Consider the following 25,169-nt stretch of genomic DNA (forward strand, 5'->3'; position numbering starts at 1 on the left):
ACTGCCCGATTTGTCTCCTCGGCCAGCCCTGCTCTGGCTTCAGTCAAGCTATGGTTCTGCTCCCAACAAGGCACTGCTGGGGCCCTCAAACCTGAGCAGCAAAGGTTGAATTAGAGGTTTGCAAAGGCTCTCCTTCCCTTAGAAAGGCAATTAATGCTCTCACCCCACCCCTCCTAGGACTAGTAGTGGAGGAACTCTGCTTTGTAGTATTTAGAAATTTCTCAGACGAGGCTCTTGAACCTTGGTTGCTTGTGTTAAAACAAAGCTTCACGTATCCACTAAAACATCACTGCTCAGTTATCTGAGCATATTGAGTTAAGTCTGCCATCACCTACATCTCCCAGAGCCGTGGCGTCATCTGTGGCAGCAGGGCTTGGGACAACACCTACAACACATCCAAAGACATTGAGGACAACTTACAGATGCAAGTTGTGTATCAGTGATTTGGAAGCAGGCTATGTAATTCCTGGCATCAAGCTCTAGCAAACTCCCTCTCAGCTTGAAACTCAGAAGCTGATGATGCTGTATACAAATACCTCAGCAGAAATATGGCTCCTGACAGTAGAGAGCACTTTAATTTAGGAAACAAAAGAACAACGAGGCTCGGCTGCTGGAAGCAGAATCTTGAAGAATTCAAAGCCGCAATGTGAAGTAGATTTCACACTGAGGAGGACTAACCACTGAGACAACATACCTGAGGACTGGCAGATGCTCAGACTTTTCAAGTCTTCAGAAATCAAGTTCAGGATGTATTCCTAAAAACCACATTTTAGTTCAGACAGAAATTATGGAATTTTATATGGGAATTACTGGATGAAAGTCTAGACCATGCACATGAAGAGGTTAGGCTACATGCTCATAACAGTCCCTTTCGGCCTTAGAATTGCATTTCAGATGATTTTTCCCTCCCATTTTACATTTTGTGATGATTTAAAATTGTAATTTCTCCTCGCTTAAAAAAGGTAATACACACACCCATGTGCTTCAAATGAGTTTAACTACAGCTCATGTTTGTAAACGAGCCATCATACCTTACATAAAAGCTGTTCAATATTCAAATATTCAAATACTATTATTTGCACAATTTTGCAACTCTGCAATAATGCTATGTTTCCATTTCTCAGTATATTTTCAGTGACTATATTTAACAGACTACCTGCAAAAATCCAGCTTTAAAATATTATCCTCAGTGAGAGACTAAGGTGGAAGAAATACACAAAATCTTTCAAATTCCCTTTGCCTTTAAAGATATAAAATAACAAAATAATAGCAAACAGACCTTCAGAGACAGAAGAACGCTCTTTTTCCACAAATAATTATTTTTACAAAGTCATTTGAAATCCAAATGCCCTATAAAAATGCTATTTACAATACAAAAATTGGTGTAATCACGCATTTTACACAACCTGCAGTGTATCATTCCGTCAGTATGCTTCCACGTATTCTGTTGACAAGTGAATTAATCTAATACTTATATATCAGAGACAACGATTTATATCAACTGGTACTATATGTTAATCATTCAATAAATATAAGTTCACAGGTCTGCTGTGCCATGTAAGTTCTGTGAAAATACATTTTCTCTAGAAGTAGTTAGTAGATTGGCCATTTATTATATTATGTAATAATAGTAACATTACAAGGAAGAGTTAGGGAAAAAAAAGGTATGCTTTACTACACATATTAGTAAATTGATCTGATAAGTATTTTGATCTAGTAAGGGTTTGTTTGTTTGTTTCTAATTACCATTTTGTTCTAAATAAAGTATTTGCACTTCTTGCTAAGCCAATAACATTTTTTACACAAATCCTTTGTGGACATTTGCCACAATACAATTAAACTTACAAATTGCAGTGTCTTTTTCTTCTTCTCCATACTATCAAAGTAAGTTTAGTACTTTGCAAAAAATGTAGACAATAACATCTGAATCTCACATCACAACATTAAGTATTAAAATATTAAATGTTTTTATTTTAAAGTATTATATTTTAATCCAAACTTATCATTGAAATCTATCTCCTCTGGTACTCCTACCACCCCCGAAGAGGATACCGAAAAATGGAAGAACTGTGATTTTTGTTGTCTGGAGGCAAGTTGATGGTTTTGAGTAGAGCAGCAGGATATACAAGGCCTTGTTAGAGAACAGGCTTCAGGGTGTACATGTCTACCAATTTAGCCCTTTGGGAATTCGGAGGCACTATTCTGCACCGGCAGAGCACTCAAAGTGTAGGAACAGGCACTCTTTAGTTTTTGCTGGAAACAGTAGGAAAACCTGCCAAACTCATTGCTAAAATCCTCACTGAAACTGGACTGAAAGCGCCGAGGAATCTGTTCTCCTACTGTTGCAGACAGATAGAGTCTGTTACACTTGTAACAGTGCTGAGCCTGTCGGGAACCACACCACCTCCATAATTAGTAGTCTGCATCTCCAAGATGAGGCTACCCAAATGATGTTTTCCAGAGTGGATCTAAACAGTGAGTCAAATTTCTCTGGACCTCTCTGAGGTCTGGAGCAAAAAGAGGGAGAGATGTAATGTTTATCTGCTCACACATCAAACATGCTCAGGGAGCTTGGATATGGATGGGGTGGACAACCAGCTCTGAAAATCTGTCCAAATATCCTCCCCATACACCCACAATCAATATCTGCTGTCTGCTGTGAGTACCCGCACATATTTCACATATTTCAGAGAGGGCATAAGGGGATGTCAGTAAAAATGGCTCAAGTAACCTTGAGCTTTAGCAGCAGGACTAAAAGCAGCATCCAGAACAGCTGAAAGCAACACTGGATGCAACTGATGGATTAAATCATAACTTTGCTTTTTCACTCATCCTGGACCAAGCATGCTTCTTGGACAAGGACACACTGAGTGTGTCTTCCCCCTGCTGTTCCAGGCACTGAGAAATAAAATTGCGCTGGAAATTCTTGTGCTATCCTGATTACAGGGTCACTTTCAGCTAAACACAGGGAGGAAAAAATGTTTCTGATGTAATTCATGAACAGTAAAAGGTCTTTATTCTCCCACAAGAAAGCCAACTTCTGGGCAGATGAAAAAAGCAAAAAAATGCAGAATAACAGAAATTATTATAAAGCACAAAGATCTCCTGGAAGATGTGAGTTTTGATGGAGGAAGACGACGGCCAAACACAGGTCATGCCTGAACACACAAATATTAGGAAATGCATTGTCGCTTGCATATCCAGTGATGGTGTTTGTGATGGTCCTTAGAACCAGAGACAGCACACTCCACCTCCTGTCAAGGTGCTACATCTCCTGCTGAGAGGGTTCGTACTGTGCCTCACACACTTTTATGGTCTTGACATATCTGGTCTTCCAATTTTTACCCTGTTTGCATTTTTCCAGTTTTTTAAACTTCTGCTTCACTAATAAACTCATTAAGGATATCAATATAATCAGCATCCAATTTTCCCAAGGAGATGGAGAGAGAAAAGGGAAGTATCCTACATGACAAATGCTATCATTTCATTTAATGTCCAGTAGACAGGTACCCAAATACCATGTCTGTGGGCTTGTCACAGCAACACATAAGAAGAACAAAATGAGGCGGAAGGGCTGCCTTTATCTTCTCTGTCCATAAGCCTGTTCTGAAATAATGAAATATCACAAACCTAAGGAGGAGAAGAGATGACAAGGAGAAGGCTCTCTTTAAGAAGAATCTCAGAGAGGGAAAGGGTGGCTAAAAGCAAGACAGACACACACAAAAAAAGCACAAAGATCTACCAGATCAGGAAAGATTAAGAAAGCCATGGACTGCACAAGAAGTTTCTGAACTCTTGTGTCCACTGTGAGAAGCTGGAAGTGCTGGCATCTTTCTGACGCACAGGGCACCTGCCAGAGGATGGGACAGTGGCTGAATTCAGCAATGACCTGTCTCCCAAGGGTTGCAAAACCATTTCTCCCAAAGAGAGATATTGCCAGAAATATTTTTGCGCAAGAATGTATACTGTTTCTACCAGAATAATTCTGCTGGCATACTAGCAGAATACTGTTAGCATTAGTACACTAGTAAAACTATTTCAACTCTAGTGTATTGTTACCAGAGCACATTATATGGGGAACGCGCCTTTATAGGCACAAAGCCATGTTTTATCCCACCTTTCAAAAATTATATACATACATAATGCACATGCCCTCTGTCCAGCACTAATCCACTATGTTATTTATCCATCAGACAGCTCAGTCAAACCCAAACACTGTCCAAATGTCAGACAACTTGAATCATATTGTCTCATGGACAACCTTAACATAAAAATCACTGTATGTACACTATACGCACACCAACAGAGCACTTGTTTTGTCTTCCTCACATTGTGGAGTATGAATTATGGGAGCAGAGTAGTACACAGGTGGCCTTGTGCTATGGAAAGAAAAACACACGCTCATTACAACATTGTCTTCCTCTCTGCTTCCAGGATGGAGCAGCAAAGTTTTTCCAGAACTATCAGGTTCTTTTTCATCTGGTGGAGGCATTCAAGGGAGAAACATTCAGCTACAAGACTTTATGATTAATCAGTCACTGACCGGTGTTACTTCTGTGACAGCACACCAGGACACTGTATTTTCCTTGTGTCTGAAGAACCGATAACTGTGCCTCCTGTATTTAACACATCTTTTTCAAATACAGCTGTAAAAATTAGCTTTCACAAAAGGGTCTTGGTTCAAACAGAAACCTTTACTTTCATCACTTTTTATCCAACCAGTTTTTCTCCAGAACATGCATTCTCTTACACTTCTACTATGCAACAAGGCATTTTGTTTTTTACTAAGTGACCAAATCAAAACACAAAACAATAACAAGAGCATTTAATTATGAGCCCCTTAGGTTTTAAGACCTGGACAGAAAGTAACATCAATTTTGTGAAAATACTGTAACACACAGAAATTATAGTAAATATTTCAAAAACAACTTGCATATTTAAACTTTATAATATAATTTTAAATATTAAAAAAATCCACCTATAGGGAAACATAATGATTTAAGAATCTAAAATCAGGATACTAAATTTCATCACAAAAGCCCTTGCTATTGCCAAGATAAAATGTAATGAAGATCAGCATGTCAACATTAACCTCTGACAGTGTAATAACATAACATTTATGTTGGATGACAACTACATAAAAGAGGAATAAGATATTTTTCTAAGTCACAGAGATAAACTTGTACCATCATTTCTTCACAGAGACTATGGGACAAAAATATAACATTGGTGATTCCATATTTATAAACAATATTTATCAGAGGAAAAAAAGGACACAGTTTCTTTGTCGCCAATCTAACTTTCTTCCTCAAAAGTTTGCAATATCTAAGAAAACAATGCAAAAATTAATTGAATTTTTTTAAGTAGAATGGCCTCTAAAAGAGTTTAGAAACTTCTGTCATATCAGCCTTGTTCATTTTAATATGGAACTCTAGGAATAAAATCAGAGTATGCTCAGAAAATCCTAACAACATAATTTCTTTTTAACTAGAAAGGACAACTGTATGTTCCAGTGAAAAATCTCCATCAAAAATCATTAATCGGATGTTTTGAATGAATTAGATATGAACTATAAACACAGAAAAACCCCCAGTTTGTGCATATTCCATATTTCTGATTCCAAGCCAGAAACATGCCTGGCCAGTTTAAATTTAAAGACTTCATCCAGTCACTGAGTATTAGGTCCACCATCATCTGTGTCTTAATTTAATTTCTGACTTGAATGTACTTTGAATATATTTTTCTGAAATTAATTAGGAGACTTTTCAAAGGTAACAATAAACATTAAGTAAGTAATTTCAGCTTTGAAAAATCTCATGAATGATAAATATATGGAATTTACTGTTGTATAAAGATATCGCAGCAAATGGGGTGGGGTACTTTTTAAGTATTCTGAATCTAATATCCAAATCTGTTAAGTCTGAAATAGCATTAAATCCTTTTGAAAGCATCTTCATTTTCAATATTTAAAGCGGCTGAGCACTCCAGTTCTGATCTAACAAAACAGCTAAGAACATAAGTATATGACTGCAGAATTAAACACGTGCATATTTTCAGTATTAGAGGCTTAATCTGTCATTTTTCCTCATGGCCTGTTAAATAGAGAAATATATATATATGTTTCTAGTGGGAATCCACAATAACTGATAAGAGGATTTAGACAGATATACACTAGCAGGGAGAAGGTTTGGTTTTCTGGGTTTTTAAGAAAGACAGAAAAAAAAGAAGAAAGGAATTACATTTTTGATTAACTGATTTCCCCTCTCCTGCTTCCTGATGTAGGAGGGTTTTTTTCAGGAACCTTCAACATGTTTCTCCTTCCTAATTATTTACTTTTTCTCTCAGCCAATTCCTCAGTTAGATGCAATATCATCCCTTATTGCCTTCTCTCTCACTTAACACCCTTTCTCCACTTGCTTGTCCAACACCCTGGTTGCTGCCCACAACCTCTCCTGCCAGGGTCTCAGCACTGTGCCCTCCTCACTGCCTCCTGCCTCACAGCCACCCACTGCCTCTTCTCTCCTGATGATCCAGTTTTGTTGCCCAACAGCTAGGAAGAGTTCCTGTTCTCAACCCATGCTTTCTCCATTGTTTGAGGTCAGCAAGATTTTTGCTCTCTCTTTCCAAGCTGATGTCTCCGAATCCCTTTTTACTATTCCTTCTGTTCCTATATTTGCATCTTCCTCTTTCTTCAACTTTTGCCTTGAACTAAAGCAATTTTAATCTTCATTCACTTCTGATTGAAGACTGTTCCCTTCTCATTTGTTTTAGGCTGTCTCAGTCTGTTGATCCAGACTTAATAACAAACTCTTCCCTCTGATCTTTGAATCTTCAAACTCCTTTTCTCTGAGGAATAGCTTTCCTCACCTGCCACCCTGCCACATGTTTTCTGATACTCCACCAATTGCCCACTCCAAATTCCTGTACACACTGACCTTCAGCAGACTCATCCTACATCAACACACACAACTATTTAATTTCCTAGGAAAACTCTGCTTTCATTACTTTCCTGCTGGCCTGTCCACTTTTGACTCCACACAGTGAATTGTGCACAGTTGGTTTGGTAGCAATGTGGCTGCAGTAATATGAAGTTTAGCGTGAAATGAAAAATTACTGAAAAGCAGGACAAACAGTCTGATATTTCACCTACCCTCATCTCTTTTCAGTCAATGTCCTTTTCCTGGACAAAGACAGACACTGCTATGTCTTATTTTAAACTCTTTACCCTCATCGGCCTAAACCTTTAGAGAAGTTATTCACCTGCTGTATTTTTCACAAGTGCACCTTTTGGTGGCTCTGACTGTTCCCTCTCGACTTCACCTTTCTGGCAGCATGCTCCCTTGGCTGAAAAGAGTCTTAATGAAGTGAAAATACAAAAAGGGAGCACACAAGTGTAAACAAAGATAGGCAAGACAAGAGGAGAACAAAAGCATTGCCTGGGCACTCTGGCACAAAGAAAGGAAGGCAAAAGCCCAGCTGGAGCTAGCAAGGGACATTAAGGTTAAAAAGAAACTATGCTACCACAATGCTATTTGCAAGAGGAAGGTCAGGAAAGATGTGAGTCTGCTGATGAATGGGGAAGAGACAAGTAACAGGAATCAAAGAAGAGGCTGTACCACTCAGTGTCCTTTCTTACAAGTCTTCATAGACAAAGCCTGCTCCCAAGTCCCAGTAACCATAAACCTCTTTCAGAACACACAGGGCTAGCCAACAGCCAAGCAGCAATTCAGACTACTTAGAGGAAACCAGGTACGTTCAGATCCAACAGGATAGGTTTCACCCAAGATCTGACAGAGCTGACTGATATGATTGTGAAGCTGTTGTCAATCAGGAAAAGGCTACCATTATTCCCATCTTCATGGAAGGGCAAGCAATGAAGGGGACCCAGGGAACAGTCAGTGGGTCAGTCACACCTCAGCCCCAGGTGAACATCCTCCTGTAGTCCATCTTCAAAGACAGGAGAAGATGACTAGTAGGAGCAGCCAGCAGGGATTTTAGAAGTGAAAATCATGGTTGATTCCTTCACTCTCTTCCATGAAGGAAGAGTCTGAAGGGAAAGCAGTAGAGGTGCAATATATTTAGACTTGTGATACCATCTCCCACAGCAGCCTCCTTTTTAAGCTAAGGAAATATAGGTGGGATGGACAGATTGGCTACAAGCTGGCTGGACTGCCAAGCTCAAAAGGCTCAATGACTTGACATGCCATAGGCAGCCACCTACAGCAGAGGCATGTACCCTTGAACACCTTCATCCGTGGCCTGTGCTCAGACAGAAGATACCAAGGGCCAACACACAGGTGACATCACGTTGCAAGGAAGGGCAGGAGTAGAAAGATGGTACAGCCACTGTGTCTTCAGTTTCCCTACTGTCCAGTGCCTAGCAAGACTGCTTCCATAAGCAAAAAGGGGAAGAAAACACCCCTGTATATTTTATACAGTGACTCAAATCAACTGTCTTGCTTAAGTGGAGAGGATTCACACAGTTCTCTCAGAAATAGCCTTTTTTCCTTGGGGTTTGTGATCATGAGCCAAGCTGGAAGATGCAGATCTTGTAAGCTCAGGTGATGAAGCAGACCCTGAGAGACAATGAGTTTCAGCAGGTTAGAAATCATTAATGTTTCTGTTACTTGCTTGATTAGGTGATTAAAATCTCCCACCAAGCATGCTTTAAGAGACATTAACTCAGAAAAAGAGGATTCCTCTGAGATAAAAGGTTTATGTTTTGGTTTGTTTGGCATTGTTTTGTGCATTCAAGGTGAATGCTCTTTTTTTTGTTAGCTACCATCCTTTCTTGGTTTAACCCTGTGGGTTTTTTTCTCCCTACAGCTGTGTCTTGTTTTCTTTGCTTTTTTTCCTACTCAAAGAAGGTACAGTCAATTTAATAGCTTTGTGAGGTTTATGTATATTGTTATTGCTGTAACTGCATCAGCTCTGCCATTTAATGATAATGTATTCCCAGTACTTTGTTAGCCAAACATGCAACGGCTTTTAACTTGTAATAACTGGATAAGCCCATTAAGAGATGTTTCCCATTACGCTACCATATTACTTTACAGGTTTCAAGTTTTTTAGTGGAATAAGAAGTTTAATTGCTCCTCATTTTGGGGTACGACAAGTGCTTAAAATCTTGCATTAGATTCCTGCCTCATCTTTTGCTGTTTCACTCTGTGTCCATAATACCTTTCTTGCAGTTAAAATTCGTTTCATGCAGATAGATTCTGTCATGTGGAATGGTAGAAATAAAAGTAAATATATTTAGTGAAGTGTAACATGAAGAACAAGGCAAATTAAACAAGAAAATGAATCATACGCAGTGCTTCTATGCTGGCTATGTAAGACTCTGAAAAAGGGAACAAACCTTTTCTGTCTGATAGACTTCAATTATGCTGGAAACCTGCAGAAAATCTCCCTGGCAATCTGACTGTGCACCACACACTACTTCCTGCTTTCAGAAAGATCAGTTCTTTACTCCACAAGATTCCTGCCCATTTTGCAGAAAGAGAAACTCTGAAATTCATCATTTCAGGGTTGTGATGAAAATCTATGGCAAAAGATGTATTTATGGCTCTAGTAAGGTCTGTTCAAGCCAGGGAGACATTCAAGTTTCACTATATGACGTGTGTTTGTGGAGAAACACCAAGAATTCACTCAAAAATTATTTAATCTAAAATATATCCATGGCCTCACTAGCCAAGCAAAGAGGTATAAACTTTTTTCTGAAACTTTTATCTTCCTCTTTGGTTAACCTCTGGAGTTCACACTGGTTAAGCAGCAAAGCATTGGTAGGAGTTCCTGCTACAGGACCTTCTCCAGGTGCAGCAAGGGCACAGTTTGCAGGCAGTTCACTGGTGCCAATAGGGACAAGGACTCACATCTCCTTGCAATCTCTTCTTCTTTTCCACCTTGAGGCCCTCTCACTTGCCACAAAATCACTTGCCACAAAATCACAGAATCGTTTAGGTTGGAAAGGATCTCCACGATTGTTGAGTCCAGCCTTTGACCAATCTCCATCTTGTCAACTAGACCCCAGCCACCTTCAGTTATTTCTTGAACACCTCCAGAGATGGTGACACTAAGAACCAAGAAATAACACTAAGAAAAGAAAATACCCACTTTTTGCTGCACTAGAGCTCTGCACATTTTAGCGAGGTGACCCATTTAAGAGTGCGGTACATTGAAGGCTGAAGTAGGATAAGGTCTGTGATGGGATACACAGCCAGTAGCAACAGCGTGAAACCCTGGGCAAGGTCAACCCATCAATAATCCCTCTCATAAAACCATACCTTGAATTGGGATTTCTGTCACATTTAAAAACCAAAATCAACCCACCCCCCAAAACTGAACACTATAACTTCCCTTCCTGCTCTGCAAAAGTGTTTTCCAGAGTCATCTAATGATATTATTCAGCTGATTTTTCTAAGGGATAGAGAGAATAAATACTTGTTTCACTTGTATTATTTTCCCTTTCATAGAAAGAAATATGACAGTCTTACTGACCCTGAAAGAAACAGCTGTACAGAGCTTCTGCAGGATAAATTGGAAAGGAATCTCATAAACATGCCCATGAAAACGAGGATATTTGACTTACTTGAGAAAATGAACCTCATAGTCCAAAACGTTGGCATTTCCTAACTTCTGAACAGCTTCTCAAGCAAATGTGGAGTTCTTTCTTTTAATGCAACTTGCTATCTCTGAAGTTGCAATAATACACAGAGCTGGGAACTGCTCTTGTTTTCAGTTAATGACATATAACATTTTCCATCATAAGATCAAGTTTTAAGTTGCTTATAGCATGCAGGCTCATTGTTTTCATAGAAAATTTCCAGCTGTGTAGTTTTTAAGAATGGAATTGAGGCACATACAGTGTTTTGTTGGGTTGTTTGTTTTCTTCTAAAAACAAAATTGCAACCACACCATTATGGTGTTTGAACTTTCCCATGTTTGCATTCAGGAGCTGAGGTACAAGGTGTAGTGAAGGAGGTATGATTACTAAGGCTCAGACCATTGTATTCTTCTATGTGAGAATATATCCAATGCACCTGAAATTTTAAGGTTCTATAAGAGGTTTATCTGTTACACACCACCAGCAAAATTGGTCACAAGGTTCCCCCTTTCATGCACTCTTTTTTCATGGTGTTCCAGGTGAGCTGTGGCTTCAGCACCAAAAATCAGAGCCAGTAAACTTGCATATTTGTCATACATGTCATATTCATGTGGGCTCAGTGGTTTCCTTGCCCGAGAGATGAAAACAGTACAAGTAAAAAGTTGAGAACTGACTGTGAAGGAAAAAGACTTGCCAGGTACAGAAAGAAGACCACAAGGAAAGACAGAGAAGGGACACCACAGAGTGGAAGAGGTAAGGATAGTTAAAAAACAGCCATTGGAAAACACGGGATCCCAGGCCTGGAGAGAGAGCCCAGGATTGCCAGGTCTTTGCTTTTCAGTAAATAAATAGAAAAATTCCATGTCTGTTTTTCAGGTGGCTGGTTAACAGAGCAGAACTACTTTCAGTGGTATCCATTATGCCATTAATTCAAGTGAGAGGTCCCTGGTAGGATATAGTGGTTTTAGTCTTCCTCACAGCCACTTACAAATCAGTTCATCCTAAGAAATGTCTGTATTTTTCCTGGCTTAGTTGGGACGATTCTTCTTTTTTCTGTAGAAACTTATGTTAAGCAAAGCCATAATAAAAGCAAAAATCAAGTGCTCAGAAACAAGAAGATTCCTGAATTAATGTTATTTGAGCAAATGTAATTTTTATGTTCTTGTGCAATGCTAGATGAGTTTCTCAAATCAGATTTTCCAGACATGTTCACTAATTGGGCATTTCTCATCATCTGGATGCTTTTCTTCCTCAAAGCAAGTCAAGCGGGATGCAATAATTCACAGCAGTGGAAGCTGTTCATTGAATATATCAAGTTCAATTTAAAAAATCTAAGTATCCTAATCCACAATTTTCCTAACATACAAGTTATCACCCAGACTTAAAGTCTAATTAACATCAAAAAAAAAGTGTCAAGCAGTTTTCAGGCTAGCCTGGCCCATGAGTAAGTTTTAGAGATCTTTGAAAACATATCCAAAAATGTTACTGGTTATGTTCCTGAGGTTCTGAAAACAGAAATTATAAGAGCAAAATTACTGTAAGAATATTTACAGTAATGTCCCTAATGTCTATTCTCTTTAATATATTTTTAACAAAGTTTTAAATTCCATTGGTAAAATACAGTTAAGCAAATAGTATATAGTGGAGTTAATAAGAAAGAAATAGGTGATTATGAGAAGTAGGCTTGAGTGCAGAAATAGTGACCAAGGAGGCTCAATAATGCCATGGCAGACCTCCCCCAGCCATGTGGATGACACATTGTTAGCATGACAGTCAGCATATATGACAGCTCTTTTGTGAGTATGCTACCTTTCTCTTTACAGGAACAGAAAGAATTATCTATTTCAAAGTTGCAGAACTTAGCTAGATATAGGAAATGAAACATCAACTTATTTAAATAAGTGAGTTATCCAACAAAAAAAATTTAAAGGTTGTTGCAGTCTGAAAGATTTTAATGCCAGCACTGAATGTTTTAAAGCTACAGGCTTTTTCTAGAAGGAAACAACCAGGATACACTTCAAAACTTAATTATAGGGAACCATACCACTGGGTCCCCACAGATCCTGCCAGTCTACATCGAAATCAAGAATTTATAAAAATATCCTAAGTGGTTACTGATTCCAAAAGACTAAGTACCTTTTCATTTTCAGAATACTAAATAGAAGCTAATTCCAACGAGAGAGTATTTTCCATGCAAGAGATTAAAATCTAACAGTTAAATCTCATAGTTTCCAAATTAATACAAAAACCTCAGTTTCCTCTTGCAGTTCAGTCTCATTGAAAATCCTTTAGCAGATCTATAAATTAAAAAATCATTGTGGTGCATTCTTATGATACACAAGACTTTGTAAAAATAGTATTAGATTCCTATTTTGTATACAGAAAAAGGAAATAAATTAACTCTTGGGTAATATCCCTGAATCATTAGCAGTATGAATGGTGCTGGAGCATAATTAGGTTTGCAGAAACTCTCTCCTCCAAACACCCATACACTATGCTATTTAGGGCTAGTTTTGAAAACTGTAATTAAACAGTCAGAAAACCCCTGGAAAAGAAACAAAATAACCAGCCACATAAAAGTCACAGGGAGAAAACAAACAAACAAGCCCCTGCTTGATCATTTAGGTTTCTTAATGAGTTCTGGTAATTCCAGTAAGCTACAGAAGCCAGGAAGGACCTGAGCAGCCAGCTCCTTTCCTTTCAAACTTTAACAACTGTATTACATTTCCAAAAAAAACCAAATCACTGGTCAGCTTACTGAAATAACATTTTTGTCCCATACACATTCCTGTCAGATTAATCTATAGCTAATAATTCCTCTCTGCCTGCTCGTTTATCCATACTGAAACACAAGGAGAAATACAATTCCCAGAGCACCTGCTAAGCCACTTCGCCAGCCTGGGATGGATGGATTTTCAGGGGCTGGGAGTTTATCGTCGGGCTACAGTGCAGCATCTACAGAGCAAGACATGCTCTCCTGCTTCATAGCCTCTAACAACGATGTCTGGCACAGGGCTGGTAGAGCCACCAGGTTTGCAGAGAACTGATGGAAGTCCAGCTCACTCGGAGCTGACGGCATCTCTGCAGCTCACTACACTGGCAAGCTGAACAAAGCCACTAGACCTGCAATGCCCAGCATTTCAGAGTAAGAAACAAGCCTTATTTAAAGGGCAGACATGGGGCCACCTCTTCTTCAACATATTCATCCATCTCTCCCTGTTCCCACCATGCCACTCACGCAGCACAAGCAGGTGGAAATTATTCATGGTTCCCTGCTGGGGATTCCCTCGGCAAATGTAACCGAGGATTAGAGAGCTCACAAGTTGCCTTCCCGGTGGTTCTGGGGCCAAGGAGCACAGCTAGTGGACACTCTGCCAAAATACACCTGGTGTCAGCTTACAGCTGTTGAGGGAGACTTCCTAATTGCCATAAATTAGCTGTTATTACCTGATGGACAGCAGAGAATCAAGGAACTTGGATTTGCTGGCTGCCATTCTGCCCTTGCCCAGATGCTGCAAAGGACATCTTGACTTCGCCAGGTGCTCAAACAGCTGGCCAAGTAAGCAAGGAGCAGAACCCCATTCTCCTCCCAGGTATGGCCAGTCAGGCCAGGGGGACAGGGTGAGGAGGGCCAGCAGATGCATTATCATCCCTCCTCTGAATCATCTCATTGCTGGGGCACTGATAGACCTTGTGTCACTCCTAATCTGAATTTAATCCATGTTTTCTGTTTGAATGCAGGGCCAGAGCCACACTCAGTTCACAGCCTTGATCAGCTGTCTTTAAAAGTGTTGTGCACACCCAAAATGGCAGAAAAAATTTAGCCAGCACAAATATTCATATAAATATAGTAGGAAATTCCCCCCACACACACACACACATAAATACGCATGACTGAATTCTGCTCTTCGTCTCACACCCACACCTCTGAAATGACATAAAAGGCCAATTTCAATCCTGAGATACACAAACACTTACTGAGGTACAGTTCCTATTTACACCCAGGCTGAACTGGGTATAAACATGTCTCTGTGGCTTGGAGAAATGTAGGCAATTGAGTCCATCAGGTTGGTACAGGCTTGGCTGCAAGATAACGGAAAATGACTGTTTCAAACACCTCTAATCTGTAGGGCTCTATGAGACTAATATTTACAAGTTCTTACCCCTTACTCTTTGCATAGAGAAATTTGATTTTCACAGGGACCATGATCTAGTAGCTCCTCTTGATTTTAAGCAGTGGTTAGCACTTCCCACCCCATAGGCAGTGGGCTTCACTCTACTGTTTAGGTAGTCAGACCATCAGCTCCTTTCCCCTCTCTTTGAAGAAATCTTTTTTATTTTTAAGTGATTCCATAAGAAATACTAAGAAATTGAAAGACAATTTGGGCATCATATTTGCAGGATATACATGAGACTTTTCGTGTGTGCTTTGTTAGATGTTTATCAACCTACCAATCCTCACCCCCAAGAAAAAAACCAAAACAAATAAGAAAAGGCCAAAATCAGAGGACAGTATGGCTGAAAGGTCTCCTAGCTCCTTGGCTGTTTTGAAAAATACAAGCATTTACTCACAGAGGACACACAAGAAGAGATTCAGGTAGCTTTCTACAGTAGAAAAGAGATATTTTTCAACCTCTTTCTTTCAGCTGCCTGCAGTCACAAAGTGCATTGCTGCCTTAGGCTGGAGAGGAGACCCACAGACAGATTTTCCACCTGTGACAAGTGGCCTCACACCAGCATGGCCAGATCTTGCTGCTGCCCTTCTTCCCTGCAGATGCAGTGTCATGGTGTACACAGTGTCATTTTCCAAACAGCCTATCCTACACCTAATCCTTAGAATAATAAAAAAAAAAAAACAAACACCTTAAAAGTGGAAATTGGGACAGGAGGCACCTTTTCTTAGTCTTTTCTACATGGAGACCCAATGCTTCCCAAAAAAAATCAGAGAAAAGTCACAAAGAGCTCTTGCTGGTAAAGCTATTTTGATCTCTTGTAGCCTAAGTAACTGAAAGGGGCTAGGGACACATTTTCAGGCATTTTAAAGAAAGATGTAATTACGGGATAAAGTTAGTATCTTCTAATTTTTCATTAGGTAATTCTGAACACACAGTAGAGTGACTTCAAATAGCATAGAAATATCAATTGGCATAATATAGAATAGTAGTAAGTAATTCCCATGACAGAAGAGCCTATATATTTGGGAAAGAACTGTGAAAGCAGTGAAAAACTTCACTTTCCTAAATTAACTCTGATTTCTACATTTTGATACTATAGAATAATATAAGGGGTTTGATATCTAATATACTGCTTTAGATTAGGTTTACCAAGTGTCTAACAAAGCAGGATGTTCATCTCTTTTGTCTTCTGGGTGAGGACTCTTTTATTACAGTGTAGTATCTTTTGTTTTAATGCTGCTCTGCAGTGGATTGCCAGCTCATTAATTTTTCTGCTATAACACCCAAATCCCTTTGCTGATCAGCGTGCTGAATGATTGATTCCCTGCTCCCAGACTAATTTTTTACATTGGACTGCATTTACCATCTGGTAGATAAATCATCCAAAACACTCAAATTCGGAGTCTGGTTCCAGTGATCCTCTTTGTTTGTTCAGTCAGCAGCATAAATATCACTTGCAAATGTGGAGGTTGTGTTCTCTCACCTGGATAACTCTTCTAAATTGCAGACAGAGGTTTTAACACAGAGCACTGAGATAAAAATAAACCTCTTCTCGTTAACAAAAAAAGAAAAAAAATATGTATCTGTTTTTTGTGTTTTCTAGCCAAAATTTCTGTTTCATCTCTACCATAGCCACTAGTTTCTCACATGAAAATGAGTATTTCTTACAGCATAGAACCAATTTTGCACATTTCACACATTTAACTACTTTTGTGAAGGTGTAAACACCTGTGCAAGTGAAGAAAAGGACATCCTTTGCAGTTAAAATAAAGAAGAAATACAATGAAATAAATTGCCTTCCCAATCCATGTTTTATATGACAAAACAATTCTATAACCTCAAGAGGAGCCTGCCTATTTTATTTTCACTTTTATGACCCTGAAATGATACATCCATAAAATTATACTTCCAATCAAGACAGGGAAAAAGAACTCTGCCTCACAGAATTGTCTAGGCAAACTTCGTGAGAGGTGGAGGATGACAAGAAACCTGCAGGAGGAATGTGGTGCTTTAGGAAAGGAATTGTTCATCTGACCACCACTGCACATGGCTATATCGCTTGGGGGGAACAGGGGGGTCCCTTTCTTGAGCCTAAGGATTTTCTGCTGCCCTAGAGAACCCATTTGGCACAACACACTGACCTCTGTCTCTCCCAGAGGGATCAGACAGAGGTAGCACACAATCAGAGTCAATACTAATTAGCAAAATGTAAACATTTCATTAGATCAACGCTTCCCTGAATTTTAAAGCAACAAACTCGTATCCAGCCACATTTTTTTATCAAATTTTCTATGGAAATACCTGTTGAAAACACTGTTTTAGCCATCTCCATCAACCAGCTAAAGACTTTATATCTTGTTCATGTGGTTTATGAACACTCTCAAGAATTCAAAAGCACTCACTCATTGTGAATGCCTAGACTATTTTGGACGTTTTCTGCATATGCACCAACATCTTTAACTATTCCATATCTCAAGATTTTATGTTGCTTTTGTTAAGATTCTTGTTTGGTTTAAAATTTTAGAGGAAATTTAGGAACTTCTGCAAATGAAGCTTATCCAAATGCTCATTCTTTGCAGTCATATGTGAAACTGCATGTGAAACGTCTCTGAATAGGAAAGCAAGTAAAACTCTTTTAAGGTACAACAAACTCCTCCATAGGCTTCAAGTTTAAGCAATGGGACACTTTCTCACCCACTGCTAAACTATGTGTGTTCATAGAAGGTTTTCTATAGTCATATGCAAGTACATGTGACAGCATGTTTTCACTGGGGGCTGTGTGTTCCTCCTTTCACCATCGCATGCAATGGTCTCATCAGTTAGTAACTGAGACTGGCTAAAACGCTTCTTAAATAAAGATTTTGTCAGCCATAGGTGAACACTGACACGTGTCAAACTCCTGAAGGTAGGTGGGAATGTGACAATCCGGGAAATAGTCAGGGTTGGATCTGGGGTAAAGCAATTGGAGCCCCTAAAGTTGAGCATTTTGTGTTCAACTCAAACATGCTATGGTGATAAAGGCTAGATTAACTGGAGTTTGCACAGATCCAACTCTCTGGCTTGCCTGACCACCCTCATTCACCCCATCTGCTTCCACATGGATCCTGTGAAACTAGTGTGAGGCAGAGAAGACGCCCCAGGGCCTTCTCTTGAGGAACCCAGCTGTTGCCTGCCAGGAAGCCTGGCAGCTGGAAGGAGGCTGCCCACAGCTTCGTGGCCTGGCAGAGCCAGATTTCAGGACGTTTTGGCCTCCAGAAAAGACCTGAAAAGAACCACTTCATGTCCTGAACAGCCTTTTGTCTGTTTGTCAACACTGTACCTGTTCTTTCCTTCGGCTCTACGCATCTTATGAAAGTACAGAGAGTTTTACACCTATTTAAGATACGCGGGAGGTCTCAGCCTGGTAGAAACAGCTGGGGAGGACTCAGCTGCTACCAAGACAAGTCATGTTGCTTCAGAAAAATTACTGACAGTTCTGTCTTGTTCCCGATTTTCTTTCTTTTCAGTTTAACATGTTTTCTTGCTGGTCTTAATTAACATTATGTTTGAACCATGGATGAAGATCCTGCCAACTTGAACATAGTTATATAACATGGGTGTTTCAAGACTGTAATTGCAACTAAATTTACTTTTACAATACTAAATCAAAAGAGAGGTATTATAAGGATTTAATTTTATTTTAAACCAGATCCTTTAAACACTGTTGCTGTAACATATAATCTATTATCAGAAAAGTCCTGCCTTTTCAGTCCTTAGAAATTGTCTACTATAATGAGAATTTAAATTATCCTAAAATATATGCCGATTTGCTAGTCAAACACTGCCTCCTCACAAACCGCACTATGACCAATGAGGCAGCTTTAGAGCAACTTAAAAGAAATTGAACACTGATATCAGTATAACACTAAACTGCTCTTTTAAAAGAGAGGAATTCACATCAATAGATATGCAAACACATGCAGAGCCTGGTCTGTCTCCCAGCTCCCAGTCAGCCAGGTCTGGGGATGTAATTGGGTCAGTGAGAACAGAAGTCTTCTAGGTACTCATCTAGCAAAGACTTTCACTGGCATCTTGCTCCACACAGAACACACAAGTTCCCTGGCAAGAATCTTGAAGAGAAAAAAAGACTTGATTTTCTTCTTTTTTTTAAATAAACAAGCAAATAAATAGTAGAACATATGACCCATAAATCCCAAATATTTAAACAACTAATGACACTGCTAGATACCTTCTTAATAACACAAGATTAAATAATTCTGATCTCACATACCCTTGAAGCCATCTGTGAACTAAATTAGAACCAAAGATACATCATAGCTGTTCATCAAGACAAATAGACAGATTTCAGGATCTCCAGGAAACTTTAATTTCATCAGATCACAATTTTGATTGCTGAACTTACACCTAATCAGATTTTGTCTGTATCTTCTTATCCTTTTGTAGAAGAAAAATATCATACAAAGAAGACCCATTTTGCCAAGAAATGGTATCATAAAATACAATTTACTATCGACCAATTTAGTCAAACAAGCCCTTCTCTACACAGGAGTTCCGCAAAACACAACTCTACTCTCACACTTTCTCTTTTTCTTCCTGTATTTCTCTGTATTTCTAAATTGTTACAATTTCAAGATGATCTAGGAATAAACTACAGCAATTAAAGAGACTATTTAGTTTACAGCATACTGTTTAATTATAATTTTCTTATTATCTAAAGCTATTTTGGGATAGAACAATTTTTTTAAGAGCAATTCTATAAAGAATGTCATTGGTCTTAAGCTCTATCAAGTATTACACTCTGTTTAGAAAAAGACAGGCTTTCACTTCAATAATGCCAACATGTCCTCTATCTCCACTTTTGTTCCACAGCATCTGTAAGGACATATTAAGGAGTATATGCAGTAGTCTAGACTCAGAAGAATAGGTCCTTTTTCAACATGCCTGGTGCTCAGCATTTTTGCTTCCACAAATGTTACAGTTACTGTTATCCTCGAAACTATTGCCACTATCTGCTTTGTGGACACTCACCAAAGTCTGACCATAGGCTGGAAAAGTCACAAGCACTTCCAGGTGATGGATCAATGGCGGAATGTGATAATCTCTTTACAAGAAAAAGGTAAATTGAGCCTCCTGTTGATATTGGTGGGATTCTCTGCGTTTGTGCTTCCCTACCCAAAGTGCTTGACTGCATCTTCTTTCTTTTTTTCAAGTTCAAGTAAATATTAACTCTCCTCTTTATCCAGTCTACTGTCAACTCTAGAAGAAAACTGACAAGCTATAAGTATAAAATATTTATCCTTACATCAAGAGCAAGAAAAGAGCCAGACTTGTTGTTTTCCTCTTAATAGGAAATATCAGAAAAATCTTAGTACAGAAAGTTTTCTTAGTAATATTTTCCACAACAAACACAGCTCCTCTTCTCCCCCTTTCAAAAAACAATAAAGAAATTGGATTCAATCCAATCCCTTCAGTCAAGCCTCAATTGCTCTATCACGCTGCCAGTTCCCACTAGTGACAATGACGGAGTGATACCTACTACAAGATGATTTTCTGCTATTCTGACACTTTCAATTCTACTTAATTACCTTTTGGTTCTTTAATCACCTTTTGGTTCTTTAATCGGTGTAAGAATCTGTACTGTAAGGACACTTCATGTCTAGGCAATTACACTAAAGAGAAACAAATATGTGCATGCTACTGTCCAAGTTTTAATTTCTCTTTTTAATCACTGCTTTTACTTTTTACTTATCGTTGATTTATATTCATGCCTTATGATAGTTTCTCAAAGTGATATGTAACCTGAGTTTAGATCATTTACTTCATAAGTTCAACTCGCACAAACACATATCATATTTTTTTTGGCTCAAATGTTATAATTCATTTTTTGGAACATAACTCATAGTATCTTAAATAAAATAACCAATTATTCTAGTCCCATCTAGCATTTCAGATCAAGTTTATCTATGCAACCATAAAAAAGAAATGTACTCCTTAAAATAGTTGGACCAATTTACCTGAACTTGTACCTCTTTTCCACCCCTTGTTCTTACATTCTCTCCAACATAGCTACGTATCTTTAGCATAAATTAGTAACTTAGAATGATACACCAAACAAAACCCCTCACCCACTTAATTTGAACAAAAACTACAAAGGGTATGTCTGTTCTAGCTGATAAGCACAGATGAAAGCCAGTCTTGAGGCCACAACTCATTCTGGTTCAGAGTCCCCACTGGGCCCAGGCAGAAAACACGACTGAGCTCCAGACAGCAGCAGTGCCTGAGGTTTATATCCTCCCAAATCTGTGTTCACATCTGCCACATGGACTGGGCCAATGGAGATACATGCTTGTGTTCACTCTTGCTTGTCACAGCAGGGACAGCCTGGACCTAAGCTTCAGACAATGCCATAGTCTAGAGAGAGAAAGAGTGCACACAAAACTCATTTTGGCCAACTCACTAATAAACTTAAGTCTTCACCTCAGTGTAAATGTAGCAGACGTGAGTAGCTTGAGACCCCGTCTTAGGCAGTTCATACATATAGGTAGCCAGTGATAGTAAGCTTGGAGGATCCCTGCTACAGTATCTGGAGGACAGACACAAAGTTTTTTAAGAAAGTACTGAAAACAAATGCACTGTATCTGCATTTAAACTGGATCTCACATTGCTCATCTCACTCACCTTCTGTGCTCTTCCCAATTCTTCTTCCTCTAAAACTCTGTTCACACGATGGAAAAAGGCATGGATATGATGTGGCCGGTTATTGCCACCCATGTCCATCCTCTCTAAGTTTTTCCCCCTCTATCTTTTCTCATAGTGCTTCCTTACTCTTTTCTGCTTGTGTACCAGTCAGTATCTTCCACTCTCATCCCTCTTCAGGACCCACTCTTGTTGCCCAACCTTCAGATGCCTTTGCCCTATTGATGATGTCTACCCCTCCCTTCTCATCCTACCACATTTTAAAGTATTGAAACACATGAATTTTGCTTACGTTTGTTGTACTCTTGGCTTACCATGTTCTCATCTTCCCTCCCCTCTTTTTTCTACTGTTTCCACAGCATATTGAAAGTTGAGATAATGCTGAAGGATGATTCAACTGTACCTTTCTCTTCTGTTCTTGCTAAAAATTTGCAAGCTTTTTGACAGCTTGTACTTCCATGCTCAAAAAACGCCTCATCATATATTCAGCCATCACTCTATCACAGGATAGATACTCTGTCCCTCTACTCCCTTCCCTCTCCTTAATCTTTAATGTCCATCTACTTTTATCTACAATTTCAGATATGTTGACTGTGCATTCACACCCCTCAGAAGAGGAATTTGGTAAAAGAGGCGTCCTTAATTTTTCCTTGACCTCATTCAGTCCACAACAAGCTATTCTGACACAACTTTACCTTTACCCAATTCATTCAAAGAGAACTTAAGAAAAAAGGGGACAGCACATAGCCTATGAGATTCATAGGCGGAACACAGAATCGTCCCAAACAAGCCTATTTTATCACATGAAGGAACAGCATGCAGAAAGGCTTATCCATGGAAACATATCCCCGTTAATTAAAATCTCGGGTGTACAGACCCAAACCAAGGCACTGAGCAATAATATCTCTCATCGAGTCTGTGTATCTTCCACCAAAATCCATGGCATCTGGTCACTTATGATCAAACTCCTGTGGCTGCCACACAGGTGACCGAAGCGTATCTCACACTGAAGATTCAACCAGACTGAAACTGAAACCGAAGATGCCCAAATGCAGTGTGTGTCTCTGGATAGTACCGTCAGATTAGGAGCTCACGAACTAGCTACGTGTTGTACTTACCTTTACACATGGAATACTCAATAACTCCCTGTAGTTCACAGCTATCTCACAGCCTGAGCAGAGCAGCAATCATCATGCCACCTGGCTCACGGACAGCCAGCGAGTATCAGAAATGTTACAGAAGAAGACTACAGGCAGTGCTGGGAATAATACAACATCTTCAAAACATCAACCCAAGACTCTCTTTTCCAGAAAGAAATACCAATTTGGTTTTTACCCTATTCTGGGTAAAATGGGACTATTTTATTTCCCTAGCTTAGCAGGGGAAAGATTGGCAGATGAACAAACACATACAAGTCCAGATTGTCAATTAACTGCAGATATATCTTAATTCTCCATTTCCTTCTCTAATCACTTGATCGTACGTTCTTCCCTTGGCCAAGGATGATGCAATTATATCATAATTTAACAAAAGGCCAAGCTGCAATGCATGTGCCAAAGGAGCACAATCAAGGCTGAAAAAGCTTATCTTAATTTTCATGTTGTCTGCCTGTGTCCTCCACCTTGCAATGTTCTTTTGCTAGAGCAAACTCTTTATTAAGCAGTATATTCTGTAGCAATAAAAGAGCATTTCTGAAAAGAATTAACAAATACATCATTTAGTGATGATAAAAAGTTACAAGCCCAGGAACCATCTCAAGAAGTGTAAAAAACTATTCAGGGCAGCAGGTCAAACTGATGCACATATAAAAATGATAAAACAGCAAAGGAAAGGAGAAGAATTTTTCTTCTTTGAGTATGGAAAGTAATTTAGAGAGTCCAAACATTGGAAGAAGTAGGAGTAGTGTTCTTTATAAACAGCAATGTACATGGTAGCAGTCCACTGAGAAAGGTGCCAATGCCAACATCTGGTCCCATGTGAACCTACAGGAAACACATCTTTTTCAAGGAGTAGCTTCTCCAGTAAAAGTTAATGAAGCTATGCAAAGGTAAGTGAGGGGAAAATCTGACCCAGATATTGTATGTTGATGTTAGTTCTTTCAAAATTAAAGTTGATAACTGTAGCCCAGCAGTTTTGCACAAAACAGTTAACACACAGCAGAAGCTGACTACTGCATTTTAAATGAAATTTTCTTTCCATGTTTTTGTAGTTACACTAAAAACAGTGCCTGCCACAAGTATGTATATAGCACATATACTTGCTTCTGCCTATTTTTAGTAGAACTGAATAATTCTGAATGCCTTCAATACAGCACACGGTTTTCTAATTCCAGGTTGGAAAGCTCTCTTTCTGCGCTGGTTTCTAAATAATGGTATCCCTGTGTTCCACATCATCTTAGAAACTTCCTCACATATTTCACCAGCCTCCCATATTTAATCTCACTGATTTATGCACACGCCATGGTCTAATGACCCACATGTCTCTAACGGGTAAGCCGCTAACGCCAGTGACACATTAACCTATTAACCTCTCTTTAAAAATAACTATCATATTCATACAAATAGAATGAAAAGTCAGGCAGCAGCAAAACAGTAGGACTGTGGTATCGCACAGTAAACAGTATATATCTAAACTGAGTAAAATGAAGAAAAAAGGAGCATCTCGAGAGTGTATGGCAGATTTATTATATTGCAAAATCGTTTTGCCACAGTTTGTTGGTCCGTGAATTTGACAGCCCGCTTTAGAAGCATTATCCATATTGTAAAATGTAATTGGGAGGAAGATCACTCTTCCGTTCACTCATTTCTTGAAATCTGTTTTACAATTTGGGGACCTCATCCTGCAAGGTACTGAGAGTTCCTTCCAATGTGGAAATTGCCTTCCAATCCCACTGAAGACAATGGGAGCAGGGCGTTCTGCACACAGGGTGAGAAACCTTCATCACCTTGGAGAAGGCACTTTGCACAGCTCTTGCTGGTGATCTGCGCAGTGGAATAAACCTATCATTGTAAAAAGCAGGAGGAGGCATACATAGCCATTTTTTGGAGGAAAAAAAATTAATTCCCTTTTGTAGATAGTAGTTTTAGAAGAAAAACAAGTCTTTCTGAAAAACTTTAAACTTTATATTGTGTGTATTTACTTGGTTCTACTTTAAAACCACCATATCTTTCAAGATCTAAGAAAACGTGCTGCTGCCATGCCGAACCAATTCATACACACTGCAACCCTACAATACCACCGTATACTTATGTATATTATGTATATGTCACGCAAACAAAGCAGAAAAAAAAAAAGAAAACAAAACTAAAAAGCTTATTTTGAGCACATCAGGGTATTTTGCTGCCGACACCTCATCCAGAGTGAATCTACCCAACAGCCGGCAGAAGGACGGACGGAGAGGCTGTCCTGGGTTTTGTGGGCACACAGCAAGAGTGAGACCCGAGAAATAGCCCGTGTGAGCGCCGTCCGGGGCTGCTGCCGCCCGGCTTACACTCTCTGCCTGCGGCAGGACGGGGACGGGGCCGGACCGGAGGGGGAGGAGGACGGAGAGGAGGGGGAGCGCTGCAGGCAGCCCCCGGGGCGGCCGGCGCGCACCTGCCGCCACCGCGGCGGGGGGCAGCGGGGAACAAAAAAAGCCAAGAGGCGGCAGCAAAACCCCTTCCTTCGGCTGGAAGAGGATGGAGAGGGGGCTCTCC

General features: G+C 39.5%; 1 protein-coding gene across 1 annotated transcript in view; it reads right to left on the bottom strand.

Annotated features, from left to right (window-relative positions):
• TMEFF1 (transmembrane protein with EGF like and two follistatin like domains 1) overlaps positions 1 to 25,169 on the bottom strand; it is a 117,983-nt gene that overhangs the window by 92,130 nt on the left and 684 nt on the right. The window lies entirely within an intron of this gene.

This window comes from Corapipo altera, unplaced genomic scaffold, assembly GCF_003945725.1.
Source record: "Corapipo altera isolate COAL_440 unplaced genomic scaffold, ASM394572v1 24b, whole genome shotgun sequence".
Classification (NCBI taxonomy): Eukaryota; Metazoa; Chordata; class Aves; order Passeriformes; family Pipridae; genus Corapipo; species Corapipo altera.